The sequence below is a fragment of the Bos grunniens genome, chromosome 28 (genome assembly GCF_055505025.1).
Source record: "Bos grunniens cultivar Pamir isolate PY7600 chromosome 28, Bosgru_T2T1.0, whole genome shotgun sequence".
Taxonomy (NCBI): Eukaryota; Metazoa; Chordata; class Mammalia; order Artiodactyla; family Bovidae; genus Bos; species Bos grunniens.
In genome coordinates, this window is record NC_141192.1 from 34681104 (window position 1) to 34694203 (window position 13100).

Genomic DNA, 13100 nt, shown 5'->3' on the forward strand with positions numbered 1-13100 from the left:
ACACCCTTTGGCCACCTCATGCGAAGAGTTGACTCATTGGAAAAGACCCTGATGCTGGGAGGGATTGGGGGCAGGAGGAGAAGGGGACAACAGAGGATGAGATGGCTGGATGGCATCACTGACTCAATGGACATGAGCTTGAGTGAACTCCGGGAGTTGGTGGTGGACAGAGAGGCCTGGCGTGCTGCGATTCATGGGGTCACAAAGAGTCAGACACGACTGAGCGACTGAACTGAACTGAACTGACAAATTATTGTTTTTCATTTCATTTAAAATTTACTTTTATTTTATTCATTTTTACTTTTTAAAGGTTTGTTTCTCATTTATTTAACTGTTGAGTGTGTTCTGGTATATACATTTTTATGGAGTACAGTTGATTAACAGTGTTGTGTTGGTTTCATGTATACAGCAAAATGAAATCAGTTATGCATATACATATATCAACTCTTTTTCATATTATTTTCCTATATAGATCATTAGAGTATTGAGTAAAGTTCCCTCTGCTATACAGTAGGTTCTAATTAGTTTTCTATTTTATATACAGTGGTGTGTGTATGTCAATCCCAATAAAAACAGTGGTTAGATGTCACATCGTAGGTGGCAGTGCCTTAACCATATGCTTATTGTCAGGCGTCAAGGGGAGTGCCAACCTTCTCCTTTCACACAACACTAAATCTAATTTTTAAAAAAGCTTGTTTTTTATCTTCTGTTCAATGTTACAGAATGATCCGTAGATTTATAGTGAGGACAATTGTTTTATTGCTCTTATTTATTTTGGTCCTGATATCCATGGGAATGAGACTTTGGGTTACAAGCCTCAAGTAAATATCGCATAATTATTTTTTATTACATAAAGTCGTACCATCAATAAACAATAGTCTCATTTAAAAAAATGTGCTTGAAGTCAGAAATAATCAAAACTCTATATTTTATAGGTTAGGTAAACTTGTAATTGGAGAAGGCAATGGCACCCCACTCCAGTACTTTTGCCCGGAAAATCCCATGGATGGAGGAGCCTGGTAGGTTGCACTACATGGAGTCGCTAGAGTCGGACACGACTGAGCAACTTCCCTTTCACTTTTAACTTTCATGCATTGGAGAAGGAAATGGCAACCCACTCCAGTGTTCTTGCCTGGAGAATCCCAGGGACGGGGAAGCCTGGTGGCCTGCCGTCTATGGGATCGCACAGAGTCGGACATGACTGAAGTGACTTAGCAGCAGCAGCAGCAAGCTTGTAATTAAGTTATAAATTTAATAATGTGAATATAATATAGTGGGTATATTAAGAAACATATTGTCATATTTTGGAAAGAATGTTTCCACTAAATGATAAAATTACCTTCATGGTAAGGATGCTGCATAAGTAAGTTTGGCTAGAATTTCTTCATGATGTTAAAAAACAACATAAGAAGTGCTAAAATATTACATGAAGAAAATCAAGTCAAATGAGTAGTCAAGATTTTAACGTATTTAAAATTTTATCTGAAAATGATGGCAATCTGATTCAAATGGTATCTTTTTAATGGAGCCGCATTGTTTCCTCTAAAACTCTAATTAAAATTCTTCTGCAGACCTGCCTGGAGGGAGACAAAATTTTAAAACTATCAAAGGTAAAGACTGGCAAAACACCTACTGGTAAAATCTTGGATGATTCAACAGTATTTATAAGGCAAACAGATATAGATTGAAAATAATCTTCCAAAACTTGAGCACAAAGTACACTTTGAGTCTACCTGGAAAAAGTAGGAGGATGCTGAACACTTATTCACCGTATAGTATCAGGCATAAAAACACAGGGTGAGCACTCGCCTGTGCTTCTCACCTATGAAAATAATTTTAAATCCATGCAAAGAATAAGAGACACTTTAGATAACTAAGGGAAGAATCAGGTGAACTGCTGGTTTATTCTGGGAGCACAGTTCCTTGAGAAAAGGCAGGCATGTGCCTTCAGGGAAATCTATGATAGCAATGCATGCTGGAAAATTACAGTTTTCATTTACTATATATATACCCAGCGGACTGGGGTGTCATCCCATTGGCAATGAGGCTCAATAGAGATGACTGTCAGAAGTTCCATTAGCACAGGATCTTTGTTTTCTTCACTGTTTTAACTCAGTGACTCAAACAGTACCTGGTACATAGTAGTTACTGGTTATGTAGATATAGAGAATTGACAGGAAATGTTATTTTCAGCTTCATCCCACTGTATCTTAAAGTAAATCTAAAGGATATGGGACAAACCATGCAATAATTATCATCATTATTATAAGCATCATAATTAGCATAATTACCTAATATTCCTAGAGCTCATGCCTTTGTTTTCCTCTAGGAGTTTTATGGTTTCTGGTCTTACATTTAGATCTTTAATCCATTTTGAGTTTATTTTTGTGTATGGTGTTAGAAAGTGTTCTAGTTTCATTCTTTTACAAGTGGTTGACCAGTTTTTCCAGCACCACTTGTTAAAGAGATTGTCTCTTCTCCACTGTATGTTCTTGCCTCCTTTGTCAAAACACTCTGTGACATAAATCACAGCAGGATCCTCTATGATCCACCTCCCAGAGTAATGGAAATAAAAGCAAAAATAAACAAATGGGACCCATTTAAACTTAAAAGCTTTTGCACAAAGGAAACTATAAGCAAGGTGAAAAGACAGCATTCAGAATGGGAAAAATAATAGCAAATTAAGCAACTGACAAAGGATTAATCTCAAAAATATACAAGCAACTCCTACAGCTCAATTCCAGAAAAATAAGCAACCCAATCAAAAAACGGGCCAAAGAACTAAACAGACATTTCTCCAAAGAAGACATACAAACAGCTAACAAACACATGAAAAGATGCTCAACATCACTCATTATCAGAGAAATGCAAATCAAAACCACTATGAGGTACCATCACACGCTGGTCAGAATGGCTGCTATCAAAGTCTATAAGCAATAAATGCTGGAGAGGGTGCAGAGAAAAAGGATCCCTCTTACACTGTAAACTAGTATAGCCACTATGGAGAACAGTGTGGAGGTTCCTTAAAAACCTGGAAATAGAACTGCCATATGACCCAGCAATCCCACTGCTATGCATACACACCAAGGAAACCAGAAATGAAAGAGACACATGTACCCCAATGTTCATTGCAGCACTGTTTCCAATAGCCAGGACACGGAAGCAACCTAGATGTCCATCGAGAGACGAATGGATAAGAAAGCTGTGGTACATATACACAATGGAATATTACTCAGCTATTAAAAATAATGCATTTGAATCAGTTCTAATGAGGTAGATGAAATTGGAACCATTATACAGAGCGAAGTAAGTCAGAAAGAGAAACACCAATACAGTATTTTTAACACATATATATGGAATTTAGAAAGATGGTAATGATGACCCTATATGCGAGACAGCAAAAGGGACACAGATGTAAAGAACATACTGTTGGACTCTGTGGGAGAAGGCGAGGGTGGGATGATTTGAGAGAATAGTATTGAAACATGTATATTATCATATGTGAAATAGATCACCAGTCCAGGTTTGATGCATGAGGCAGGGTGCTCAGGGCTGGTGCACTGGGATGACTCAGAGGGATGGGATGGGGAGGGAGGTGGGAGGGAGGGTCTGGATGGGGAACACATGTACACCCATGGCTGATTCATATCAATGTATGGCAAAACCCACCACAATATTGTAAAGTAATTAGCATCCAATTAAATAAAAAAAATAAAAAAATATTCCTAAAGTTCTGTGGAGAAGGAAATGGCAACCCACTCCAGTGTTCTTGCCTAGAGAATCCCAGGGACGGGGGAGACTGGTGGGCTGCTGTCTATGGGGTCGCACAGAGTTGGATGTGACTGAAGCGACTTAGCAGCAGCAGCAGCAGCAGAGCTCTGTAGTTAGTGCTAGACACTCTGCTGACATTATTTTTCAATGTTTTTGTTGTGGTGGTAAAAATCACATGATATAAAACACTATTTTAGACATATTTAACTGTGCAGTTCAATGACACTAAGGATATTCACATTGCTCAACTCTTGCCATCATCCATCTCCCAAATTTTTACTTTCCTTAACTGAAACCATCTCCCCATTAAACACTAAATCCCCATTCCTTCCCTGCGTCCTCACCCCAGCCCCTGGCATCTACCAATGTATTTTCTGAATCTATGAATTTGACTATTCTAGGTAAATTGTACAGCATTTTGCTAACATTATGTTATTCATATGACAACTCTGAAGGATAGGCAATAACATTATCCTTATTTGAAACAAACTTGACAGAGGTTACTAGAAATAGCAGATCTAGAGCTTGAACTCAAGCATTGGCTCCATGACCCAAGCTCTTATTTGGGCTAAAAACAAACAAGTCATCTGATGGCAGATACTGCTCTTTGAATGTTTTTCTCCTCACTTACAGTGTAATAAACCCCCCAAGCTTTCTTTTGGCATATGGTTGCCAGAAATAAAGTGACCTTTTGACTGGCTCTGTTAAAGGTGAGTATGGTCATATGAATATGTTCTATCTGATACAATGAAGTGGAAGTGACATGTACAGTACTTGAAACCTTAATGGAAGAGACCTCAGAAAATATTCTTTACTCCTCCCTTCTTCCTAGTAGTAGCTCTCTAGTTGCACTTTCCAGCAGCAGGTAGGTACCTTCACTGGTTAAGAGTTTCTTTCCCCTTACGCAAGTCTCCCAAAAGGAGAGACAAAGTTAGCTTATTGTCTTTCTACCCAAGACTATTGTTTTGTAACTAAGCGATATAGCTTCTTTGGTAAAAACAAAACAAAACAAAAAACCACAAACATGGGATTAAAAAGGTTTGGGGCTTCCCTGGTGGCTCAATGGTAAAGAATCCACCTGCAATATAGGAGCTACAGGAAATGGAGTTTTGATCCCTGGGTTGGTAAGATACCCTGGAGGAGGTCATGGTAACCCACTCCAGTATTCTTGCCTGGACAATCCCATGGACAGAGGAACTTGGTGGGCTATAGCCCATAGGTTTGCAAAGAGTCAGACATGACTGAAGTGACTTAGTACTCATGCAAGAGAAGGGTTCAGGAAACAGTATATATGAAATCAGCTTTTAGGGTTAAAAATTGTCTAGGCAAAAACACTTGGCTATTCTTTCTTGTACCTGAAACCAAGTAAACACATCAAAATCTTCTAATGGGGCATTATTGTTAGCAAAAAAAAAAAAAAAAAATCACAAAATTTGTGAAAATTCGAACTTTAAAATCAACCTACTTTTGAAAGGGCTCCCAAATCTGCACCATCTGTAGCTCTGAAAACTCTAAGGGCATATTCAGGTGGGGTCTTGGAGGCTATTGGACAGGGGACAGCCTCCCAAGAACAGAGACTGTGACTACAGAAAACAAAGGAGTTTTTTCCCCAGAAAGTTGAATCAAGGGCTGCCAGTTGGACAAGCTTAAGAATTTACTGTACCACCAGCCGCTAATCACTTATTATTTGACAAATTTTATGATTATTACTCTTATGTTTTTCCACAGTTGTATAAATAACTAGCACATCAAAAGTCAAATCCTAGCTTGATGAAAAGAAATGAACATCCCTAGACATCCTGGACTTGAAGTTGGGTACAGCAATTGGAGACAACTTTGGAATTGCTTATTTGGGAGTGAAAATGATGATTCTTCCCCAGTTTCTATGTATTATTCTTCACTAATAGGATCTTTGAATATAAATTAGGCACAAGATTAGCTAGCATAAAGCTGGCATTTTCTAACACCTTGAGGCTAAGTGTTGCAATGTGACAGTTTTCTGGTCATGGCAAATGTCATATGAGTAGAGTTAGTGTATATATCCTATGACAAAAGCAGGGTCCCAGTGTTATCTTTTTCTGTTGGATTTAGTTCCAGTGTGATAGTTGAAGCTAACATGGCCATCTTGTACTGTGAAGTAGAAATCTGATGTGGAGAATCCTAGGTCCCTGATGATATTGAAGCCAGGATACCTGTCTTAGAATGTCTATGTTATATAACAGAGGTAAACTTCTGTCTTCTTTAAGCCTGTACAAACTACTCTTATTTGGACTTTAAAAAATTCTTTCCAAACTTTATCTTACCAATTCATGTTGAACGACAGACAGTTTAATGAAATAGGCTCATCTTGATAAACCTGGGAACACGTGAAGTCAATAATTAGGAGATAAATAAAGAGAAACATATGTGAGTAGCTTTGTATACTAAGAACTAAATTAATTTACTATTTTAAAAATACTGTATACTAAATGATGAGAGGGACTTCGTTTTTGAGAATACACCTAGATATACTGTCAGAGGCAGAAAGATTCATCTTCCTAAATACATACCTGAGGTGATGTGAAAGAAAAGAAATTATTCAGACGTGATAAACTTTAACTCCACTGGGGCAAAGAGAACCTTGGGGTTATTCTGACACATTTGCTCATTCCGGTTGGAACCACTGAGAGTCCATATTCACAGTGGGCTGATTAACATAAAAAAACTCTACAAAGGGCAATAATGTGATCTATAATTATCTTGGCCTTTACAGAGTAGAAAAAATTTCATGTGAAAGCCTCTAAAGAAAAGCTTACTCTTACTTGAATTTGGGTCAAGAAAATGTCTTGTGGTCAGAAAAAATCCAACTTAAAATGTACATTTTAATTGTCCCCATGTTTCAGTGCTTTTCCTGGTGGAGGGAATAGCAGCCCAGTCCAGTATTCTTGCCTGGAGAATTCCATGGACAGAGGAGCCTGGTGGACTATAGTCCATGAGGTCCCAAAGAGTCAGACATGACTGAGCAACTAACACTTTCACTTTTCTTTAAGTGCTATTAGGATATCAGCACAAGAAAACTAAAGTCTTCTTTAGGGGGTGCATTTTAATTGCAGACACCTCAAAATTCCTTTAAATAAGGTGTCAAGAAACAAAAACTAACAACCAAAAGTCTTTAAATGCACAAGAGAAAAAATGATCATTAAAACCAGCAAAATATACTATCACAGATAAGAATGAATTTTTGTTGTTAAACTATAAAAAAGAAAATAAAAATTATGATGAAAAATAAATATCAATGTGATCAGACATATTTGATTAAAATCAAATAGAACTTTAAGAAATTAAAAATGTAAGAACTAGCTTTAAATCATCCAGTGGATGGGATAAGCCAAAGATAAGGAGGTAAGGACTTCCCTGGTGGTCCAGTGATTAAGAATCTACATGCCAATGCAGGGGACACAGGTTCGATCCTTGGTCCAGGAAGACTCCACATGGCTGAACCAATTAAGCCCACGAACCACAACAGTTGAAGCTCTAGGGCCTGTGCTCCTCAGGAAGAGAAGTCACGGAAATGTGAAGCCCACACACTGTAAGAAAGAGAAGCCCACTTTCACCACAACTAGAGAAAGCCTGTGCACAGCAATGAAGGCCCTGAATAAATAAATAAGATGAGGAGAGAGTAAACTGGATGACACATCTGAAAAAAAGAAAACCTAAGATAGGAGATAGAGACAAGATATGAGAAATGTGAAGGAGAGTAAAACTAGGAAAGGAAACTGAGAAAGAAATATTTTGATATACAATGCAAAACATACATATAAAACATATACAAAAGCAAAAATAAGAGGATAGAGAGAATGGAAGAAGTGGAATTTTGAAAATACAAAACAGCTGACCCTGTTCCAGTATTGATGAAAGACATAGGTCCTCAGTTTCAGAAAGCTTGATGGTTTGCAAGCAGGCATAACAAACACAGATCTATCCCCAGAGATATAATGAGAAAACTCAGAAGATAAATCAAAGAGAAGATTCTAAAAGTCACCAAAATTAAGAGCTGAATGCCTGCAAAGAAAGGGCAATCAGGTGATAATTTCTTGTTAAAAAACAAGAATAATAAAGGCAATAACAAAGGCAGACAGAAGACAATGGGAGATAACTTTGAATTATGAGAGAAAATCGTCCCCCACATAGAACCTATGCAGAAGCACACTATCTTTCAGAAGCTAATACTTTTTGTATAAAAGCTTATTATTAAAAGATCCTTTTTGAAAACCTTGTGAAGATTTATTTTAAAAGGAGAGATTTTTTAAAGAAGGAAAGGATGGTATGAAAATTGGTGAGGTAATAAAATGTTATTTTTTGTGTAAATCTAAAAAAAAAAGTGATGGTTTCAGTTTTTGAAGAAGCAGTTTCTTAAAATTAGTAGAGCCACACTAATAAAGTTTAGAAAAAGATTAACATTCAAGAGTTAAGTCACAGTTTTTAAATGTATAAAGCTATAGAATGATCTTTTAACCCTACCAAAAAAAAATTTAGCAAGTATAGGTAAGAATGAGAAAGCCAGGGTATAAAAAGTAGTCTATGTGTTCTTAAATCGTTTAAACTGGAGACCCTATCAAAAAAAGTTTAGCAAGTATAAATAAGAATGAGAAATCCAGGGTGTAAAAAGTAGTCTATATGTACTTAAATCGTTTAAACTAGAAATGAGATAAAATAACTCATAAATATTACTGTAAAGAAAAGGCAAATGTAAAATTCTTCAAAATTATATGAATAACATACTATGAATAAAAGGTTAAAAAGTAACAGGTGGGATGAAAGCCATAGGGATTAAGGAAAAACTTGATATTTACCTAATTAGTTGGAACATAAAGCATTTTTACATTTGATTCTAAAATATAAAAGCTTCAAATAATAACTACTTCTGAAAATGTAATTATTAATAAAGTGGAAAACACCCTGTAAATACATTCTAGAGACAGATGATGAAAGCTAAAAATTATATCACAGGACAATTATAAAGCAATAGAAGGAAAATAATAAAAAGAAAAAAACAGAATGCAATAAATAAAATATACCTAACATATGACTTACAAGGATTGGCTACTATATAAAGAATTCTTTAGTATTGCTGCTCTTTAATTCATTTACTCCACAATTATTTGCTAATTTAAGGTTTTAGTTTTTTTTACAAAATCAAGAAAAATTGCTAAGTAAACTAAAAAAGTGGGAATTATTAAAACATTTTTATTTTACACATCAATTGTAGAATCTGAATAATTAATAAAATTTTTGATATTAATGCTTATAATATACATATATATATGTATGTTGTTGTTCAGTCACTAAGGCATGTCCAACTCTTTGGTGATGCTATGGACTATAGACTGCCAGGCTCCTCTGTCCATGGGATTTCCCAGGCAAGAATGCTGGAGTGTGTTGCCATTTCCTTTTCCAGGTGCCCTTCCTGACCCAGGGATTGAACCAAGTCTCCTGCATTGGCATGAGGCCTCTTTATCACTGAGCAACTAGGGAAGCCCACAAGCTTCTCTTGTTGTTGTTCAGTCGCTAAGTCATGTTAGACTCTTTGTGACTCTATGGATTGCAGCACACCAGGCTTCCCTGTCGTGTGCCATCTCCTGGAGTTTGCTCAAACTCATGTCCATTGAGTCAGTGATGCCATCCACCAATCTCATCCTCTGTCACCCCATTCTTATTTGCCCTCAGTCTTTCCCAGCATCAGGGTCTTTTCCAATTAGTTGGCTCTTCACATCAGGTGACCAAAGTATTGGAGCTTCAGCCTCAACAGCAGTCCTTCCAATGAATATTAAGGGTTGATTTCCTTAGGTTTAATCTCCCTGCAGTCTAAGGGACTCTCAAGGGTCTCCTCCAACACCACAGTTCGAAAAGAATCAATTCCTCAGCACTCAGCCTTCTTTGTGGTCCAACTCTCACATCCATACATGACTACTGAAAAAACATATCTTTGACTATACAGACCTTTGTTTGCAAAGTGATGTCTTTGCTTTTTAATATGATGTCTAGATTTGTCATTGCTTTTCTTCCAAGGAGTAAGCATTTTTTAATTTTGTGACTGCAGTCACTGTCCACAGTGATTTTGGAGCCCAAGAAAGTAAAATCTATCATTGTTTCCACTTTTTCCCCTTCTATTTGCTGTGAAGTGATGGTATTCTTCTGTCCCCTGGGTTTTATTCTATTGGAATAAGTGTTCCTCATAGTTTATTGGTCATAGTGTGATATGAATGTTAGTCTGTCATCTTACCAAGAGGGTGTGGCTTTCCCTTTTTCTCTCTTTTCTGGCTTCTTACTCTGTTAACACATTTTGATGAACTCTTGATTATTGTCTACTCTGATGCTAACAGATTTAGTAGCTGCCTCCTTTTTTCAGCTCATCCATTAACAAAACCAAACATTAAAACAAAAGATTAAACCATTTAGATGACTTTCACCAGTTGAATTCCCAGGCGATTAAAGTATTTTAGATAGATAAAAAGAATTTTGGTGATCATGGCTTGAATCCTTTTAGCCACATCATTTTAAAATACCATGTCTCCTTAGTGAAAAGTAATATATGTCACATTCAGAGAAGTTGTTATATATGTGTAATATTGTAGGTTGCAATTCTGTCCACATCATATGCTAAAGAAGAGAGTTATAAATTGAGTCACTAAAGTAGCTACAACAGCTGTTACTTGCCATTTATTAAATTTGTTTAATAAACTATGTTTTAATAAACATGAAGTTATACAACTATAGTGCAACAATATAATACAATGTAGAGCTAACTCAGGTTTTTATTGTACATATATATTTTAATATTTGACTTTCAATATGTAAAAACATCTGTCAGTTTCTAATAAAATTCATAATACTGATACCAAAATTTTAATCAGTTTCCTATAGTTAGACGGTGATATATTTCATCAAATATTTTTACACAGATGGCCTGATATACGAGATTGCTTTTATAACAGTGTGAAAGTAGCATTTTAAATACAAAATGTTGTTGGTTGGGAATTGGAATGTAAGATAAAATCTAGGATTATTTTTCAACTACAAAAGAAAAATATAATAATAAAATCAGAGTACAGCCACAAAAGAAACTCAATTTTTTAACTATGTAGGGCAAATTCTTTTCAATTTCCCTCTAGTAACATAAAAGAGCTGTAGCATGAACTGTTATCAGAATGCTTGCTGAGATTTTTCTTTTTTAATGAACTCTTTTGATTCACAGTGCCACACATGGTGGGAAAAAAAGAAGTTGGATTAAGAACCATTTCCAGCTTTCTGCTCTTATTTCTTTACAGATATCTGCTTACATTCCTGGCTTTGGATCTCAAGATATGATACTAGATTTACTTTGAAAAGAAAATAGTACCAGCACTTCCACATTTCTGAGGAATACTATCTTAACACATAGACCCCTGACACTGTTTTATCCATGTAAGTCATTCAGTGTCCTAGGCGATGGCCTTTAAAAAACTCTAACACCCTGATTAACTGTTAACTGTAGTTAAATATTTGACAAAAGGTAATCATCAAATTTAAACTCATATCATTGCTTATTAGATATTTATGATTTGTCCACTTAATTTAAAAAAAATATTTTTAAAGATGCAAGTAATTTTATGAAAAAATATATTTTGGAGGAATTTAGTTTTGAAGACAAAATTACTGAGATTTTGTCTCAGTAATTACAAAATTACATCTGTCTACTGAATTTCAGGGCTTCCCTGGTGGCTCAGTCGATAAAGAATCTGCCTGCATTGCAGGGGACCTGGGTTGTAACCCGGAGTCAGGAAGATCCCCTGGAGAAGGAAATGGCAACCCACTCCAGTATTCTTGCCTAGGAAATCCCATGGACAGAGGAGCCTGACCGGCTACAATCCATGGGGTCACAGAGTCAGAAACGACTGAAGAACTAAACCACCACCACCATTGAATTTCATGTTGAGTTGATAGCCAGCTGTTTTGATTTAAATCATTTTTCTAAGTAGTTTACTTACCATAAAATTTTTAGTTGTAAACTTAAATTTTGTCTCACTCAAGGAAATTTACAATGAAATAAGGAGTTCCCTGGTGGCCCAGAGGTTAGGACTTCCCTGGTGGCTCAGACGGTAAAAGTGCCTACAATGCGGTAGACCTGGGTTCGATCCCTGGGTCGGGAAGATTCCCCGGAGAAGGAAATGGCAACCCACTCCAGTACTCTTGACTGGAAAATCCCATGGACTGAGAAGCCTGGTAGGCTACAGTCCGTGGGGTCACAAAGAGTTGGACACGACTGAGTGACTTCACTTTCACTTGGGGAACTAAGGAGACATGTGCCCTCATGCCTCCTGGGCACAACCGCCAAAAAAAAAAAAAAATGGAATCAAGACCTAAAAACTTATCATTGCTTCTTTACCTTCAACTAGAGCCTTTCTCAGTTAAATGAATGGTAAAATGATCTTTAACTTGAGATAATAGTAAATACTCTAATAGAAATAACAGTCATTTCTAACTATATTTAATGTCAACCAAATATTACTGGTGCTTATTATTAATATTGGATAACAAAATCTGCACACACTAGAAAAAACTCTTCCTATTTTTAATATATTTGCACAATCTCTGGTCAGTTGGTTCTTAAAACTCTAAGAGGAAAATTCATATTTATGTTCAACATTATATTGTTGTTGTTTAGTCACTCAGTCCTCTTCAATTCTTTTGTGACCCCAGGGACTGTAGCACACCAGGCTCCTCTGTCCATGGGATTTTCCAAGCAAGAATATTGAAGTGGATTGCCCTTTCCTCCTCCAGGGGATCTTCCTGACCTGGGGATTGAACCTGCATCTCCTACATTGGCAGGCAGATTCTTTACAAGAGAACCATCAGGGAAGCTCAAACATATCATCAACTCCTTTGTAGCACCTATATTCTAGAAGATAAAACATAGAAAAGGACTCCAGTTGAAAAACTTATATTTATTCTATAAGCTCATTATGTGTCAGTATTATTGGAATTTTCTCTAGTTGGTGTACATATAAAATAATATATCTACATATATATATATATATATATATATATATATATATATATATATATATTTAATTTGTGGTCCTCTTTGTGTGTGTATTTTTGTTCTCAGCAAATTATGCCTGGTCAGCTAGTTTAGACTAATTGCTATAGTTCTTACTTTAAATGTTGCACATTATCACTCAGTGATTTTATGACTTCAGCAATGCATCAAGAGCACAATCCCACCCTTTCAAACATTCTGACTACTTTGGAACAATAAAAACAATAAAAGCATCAAGAATGGTAATGACAATGATATCTAATATCTATTG

The 13100-nt window shown here is 36.2% G+C and overlaps 1 pseudogene; it reads right to left on the reverse strand.

Annotated features, from left to right (window-relative positions):
• Window positions 1-567: 567 nt before the first annotated feature.
• On the reverse strand, window positions 568-670 carry LOC147343125 (U6atac minor spliceosomal RNA; annotated as a pseudogene).
• Between the last annotated feature and the right edge of the window lie 12430 nt (window positions 671-13100).